Source organism: Heterocephalus glaber, unplaced genomic scaffold (assembly GCF_053883595.1).
Source record: "Heterocephalus glaber isolate CG9 unplaced genomic scaffold, H.glaber_assembly_v1.0 deba00001461, whole genome shotgun sequence".
Lineage (NCBI taxonomy): Eukaryota > Metazoa > Chordata > Mammalia > Rodentia > Bathyergidae > Heterocephalus > Heterocephalus glaber.
This window is the reverse complement of record NW_028258308.1, coordinates 28,123,409-28,128,624: the sequence shown is the minus strand read 5'-3', so window position 1 is coordinate 28,128,624 and position 5,216 is coordinate 28,123,409.

Below are 5,216 nucleotides of genomic sequence, written 5' to 3'. Positions count from 1 at the left end.
GTTCTTTGGATGGCAGAGGGAAACAAGTTTCCCATTAATTCAGAGCTTCTCAGAGCACAGGATGCTTTGGTCTTTCTTACGCACTTGATAAGGGACATATTTGTAAAATTCATGTATGGACTTGCCTTATATTCACTGTGAAGGAAAGGCTTAAAAAACAAAAAGCCTTAGCAGTAGGGATACAAATATCAGATGCACCACCAGATAACCAGGATCTAAGAAATTATGTGTAATGTGGCCAGATGGCAGAGATGCAATTACATAGATCGAGGACATTTCAAGTGAGTGATCTCTCAGTAGGAAAGTGTCCAATTTGAAAACTTCTATGCCCAGAAAGAATAAGTGTAGATAACCAGACAAGTAGGAAATCTTTTGTTCTTTTCTCTCCCCTCCATCGTGAAGAATCAGGAGGAAACATTAATAAAATACTGGCAAGGAGGGAGGAGGGACAAGAAGTTGAACATCATTTCCTTTGCTACTCCATGATTTTGCTACATGTTTAAATGAAGATAGAAAATATTATTGCCCTCAATTGCGTATTCTAATTATTGAATGTATTATAAAAAATATCAGAACTATTATTACCTAAGAGCGATTTAAAGAATCATGGACCTATTCATTTTTTCATTCATGTTTGAGGAAATAAGAGAAACTACCTGAATTTGTTTTCTGGCTATACCACATTAATCTCCTAAACTTAATTTAGCAGTTTCTGTCATTTGTAATCTTTACCAAAATTTATCTATAGAGGCTGAAATCTTGAAGTCAGAGCTTTTAAGCATACAAAATGTTTTAACAAAATTGTAATGCATTAAAACAGAAAGCATTCAATCTGAATAATTCATGTCTCCTATAATGTTGAGCTTATACTGTGGTTTAATGCAATATTTGAGAAAATTTTTATTATCTGAGGATATTGTGTAGCAAAGAAAATTCTATGATTGGAAAATATTTTCTTAGTTTGGAGATAAATCCTTCATTTAAAGTTCATTTGGAGTTGTCAATCAGTATGGTAATTTAACACTTTTTCTCCCTGGCTGCTAACAGTTATGTGACATTATGCATCAGGCTGAATGACACAGGTCTCTGGAGACTGAAGTTTTCTTTCTATATGTCACGTGGTCATGAGGATCACTGTTATCCATAGAGAAGATATATCTATATCTATATCTTTTTATATATATTAGACATAATATGTATTACACATACTAATTTGAGTTGCTTTAAATGCTCACAAACATTTCTGACTTAATTCCCCAAATTATTTATTTACTGATACTATTAACAGGAAATCATAGCTGTTGAAGGCTATTATTCACTTACTAAAATAAAATATTGAACATTAATCAAGAAATGATTTTTTATTGTATGGTCAACAATCAATTTTAGAGCTATAGAGAATTTTAAAAGGCGGAACAAAAAGATAAAAGTAGCACTTTTCTGGGAGAAAAACATGCATGTACCAGCAAAACTCAGAACTGCAAACAATATCTCAAATACGAGATTTCTAAAAATCTACAATTTATTGAGCCTGTTCTATGTTTTAGGCACAAGACTAATATTATTTTCATTTTACAGGAGGGAAAATTGTGGCTGGGTTGGGGGTGTTCAGTTAGTGAAAGTCATCTGGGGAGTGATTGTCAGAGATGGACACAATTCTGGAATTGTGCAACCACCAACTATTTACTAAGACACAGTACCAAACTACATCTACAGAAAAACTTTGGAGTAAGAATCTCAATCTCTTTATGGATGACTGGACAGAAGTTAGAAGATGATAATTACCAGCAATTTTGAAAGTTCTTGTAATTCTTCTATTAAAAAAAAAAACTATAATAAAGATTTGGCTGCTGTCACAGAGACCCAAAGTAAAAAACAAACAAACAAAACAAAAAAACTTCAACTAAACTTCAATAAATTTAATTATTTTGATTATCCTCCTCCTGACTGTCTCAGAAGATATTGTCCAGGATGGCTTGGAGAATTATGCAGATCAGCAGACAAGTAACCACTTATCTCACATCCTCTTTTGTGACTTGCCTTCATCTACATGTCTAAGATAGTTCACTATCCCATGCCAATGGTCCAGCCAGGAAGCTGAAGGAAAGGGGAATGAAGGAAACACTATGTCTTTGCACAACCTGGAAGTTGCTGTTTGCTGTAGTCTGGCTGGTTGTGTCACTTCAAATTCCTATATTGAAGTCCTAACCCCAATGTGACCCCCAAGGTTACTCAGATTTTTGGTAGTGATAGGTCATGAACACAGAAACCTTCCTGAATGGGAATAGTTCTCTCATAGTAGACAGAAGGTAGTCTTTTTGCCCCTCCCTTGAGATCACAGCATGAAGACACCCCCCATGAGGCAGGAAATGTGTCTTCCATAGGTAATGAATTCGTTAGCAAGTTGATCTTGGATTTCTGTTTTCAGAACTGTGAAAAATAAATTTCTATTGTTTATAAACCATCTATGTTGTGTTTTTTTATGGTGTCTTTTTTAGAGCAGTCTTAGATGTTAATATTATTTTATAAATATTGAGATAAGATTAACAGAACATAAAATTTACATTTAAAGTTTTCAGTGTATATAATAAACAGTTGTAGTATATTTACAGAGTTGTACAACCATCACTATTATGTTATTCCACAATGTTTCCATCACTCCCAAACAGAAACCCATCTCTGTCCTGTTACTAATCACTTTCAAATACTCCATCTTCTGGATCTCTGGAAACAACTAATCTACCTTTTTTAAAAAATAGATTTTCCTATTTTGTACATTTTGTATGAAGTCCTCAAATTGTGAGCAATGTCTTTTGCCTGGTACATCACCACTAAATTAAATGACATGTTACCTGTGTCTCTGCAGTACCCAATGTACATTGGTTATGCAATAGGAAAAACATCCTGTAAACAACTATTTGGAAAAGACAAGAATCAGTAACTATTAAAGTCAGTGATTCATACAAAGTACCATGTTCTGCTGGGCTGAAGTCCCCTGAAGTGATAGTTGAGTAAATGTGCTGGTTAGGTCATCTTCTCTGTGAACTCTGATATTGTTGAAGGAACTTTCTTTCTTGTCCATGGATCTGCATAAGTTCTATCAGAACTCAGAAGCGATTGTAAGGGCATGCTGTAAGGGCATGTCCTTGGGAAGAACTGGCTTTTTTCGGTTTCCTTCTTGTTTCTATGTCTTTGAAAGTGCAGTTGTTGCTTTATTGGTTAAATAGTAATTATTAAGAGTGGATCATGCTTTCTTTAACCATATGATTTACTCAACATTTTCTGAGAAATTTTCCAGTATTTGTTTTCTTATTAATTCCATGTTTCAATACTCAGGGCAAAGGTATCTTCAAGGTAGGGTTTTAAGCCTAAAATTTTTATTTACTTGTCTCCTTACTCTCCCCTTTCCTCCTTCTGATAAAATTGCAATTTCCTTGGAGCCATCTTAGAGTACATACTTAGGTAATAAGGTAGTATTCTTAATCTATTTTAGTTGTTCAGTAAACTCACATTGGCTCTTGAAGGACAAAACTCTTAGGGCATAGACTTACTTCTTGCTTAAACAATCTTTTCAAAATCTCTTTTAAAAATTACTTCAATTATCTTTATTATTATTGCACAGCTTCAAATTATGGATACTTAGTCAATTTGGATTTCAGAAAGTTGCTTGTCTATGTGACAGAGCTGGGCTCTTTTCAAACTCAGCATATACACTTGCTAGTGTAGGGGCAGTTGAGATCCTTCGGTAGGGTTAGAAGAGGTTAGCCCTTCTTTAAGTAGGTTACTTCTCCCCTCACCATTCCATTAGCCCAACAAACCTAGACCCTAGGCAACAAGTCCTATAACTGATCAAGTATTGACCCTCAGAGTGGGTGGAGATGGGGTCCCTACCCCATAAATCATGACAGCAGCCCTAGATTTGTGTTGGCCCAGCTTTGGGCTCCCCCACTCCTCTGGAGTATCTTTGTACAGCTTATTGAAATACCTCCGGCTTTGCACTGGTCTTCTCTGACTCCTCTTCATCTTTCTCTGTTGGAGAGACAGAGAGAGACAAGCCTGGTGAGGGTGAGTCTGGGGACCTCTAGATCCCAGACCTACTGGGTGTAACACTAGCACATAATTACTCTTGTTGAATTTTGCTGAGAGTGCACAGAGAAAACCAACACATACCAATTTTGTGACAAACCTGCATAGTTTCTTCTAGAGGTTCAAGCTCAAAGATGCATGGTCTGCCCTCTAAGGAATCAGATAGTTACCTCAAATGCTTTCCCCTAATATAAGAGACACTACTTTTCTTGATTATAGTTTTTGTGTTGATATAGCTAACTTTATGTGATTGCTAGTCAAGAAATTTTAACTTTATCTTTATCTTTTTTTGATTGGTAACATCAGGAACTTAAATTCTTTTTCTCTACCTGACCATTAGTTTATAGGGGTTTGTTATTAAAGTAGGATGATTCTGTCATTGTGAAAATAGACCTCATATATTTTTAAATCATTTTATTTGAATATTTGATAATTATTTAACAGTCAATGTTCTGAGATTGATTACATTTAAGTGTATTACAATTTGTTTTTATTAGGGTGCTAATTTTATTCAAAAAACTTAATACAGTATAATCTTCCAGTTTTTTAAAAGAGTGAAATTAGATATCTGGTACTTTGGACAATTACAGGTCTCATGTTACTGCGTCAACAAATTTCAATTATGAATCATAAAGCATTTCAACTTGCTTTTATCATCATAAATTTTATCATCATAAACAGTGTATCCTACAAAAGTCCACAGAACCCAAGGTATCTCAAAGATCATTATAAGATCAATTAAAAAAGGAAGCAGTTCTGTAAACACATTCAGGCTTGGAATAGATGTAATTTTATATTACAAATTAGAATTTGACCCAAGATACACTTTGCCAATTGGCTGTAAAGAGGCACACAGATGGCTTGCAGGTATATTTTTGTGGTCAATACATTTTAAAAATAAAATTTAATCCAATGTCAGATTCTAAAAATTAAATGACATAGACAAAAGTCTCATTTTCAGATTTCCTTTAAAAATTAAATGTCAAGGTGTGACCATGAGTGGTTCTCATTGCCGTGTGTGCTGAGTGCTAGGAATGGCATGTTTTCTCTTGCTCAGTTCACTAATATTGGTCCCTTATTGCTATTGGATATTCTAGATCTGGCCAAATTGATGCAATTTCAGCAGAACT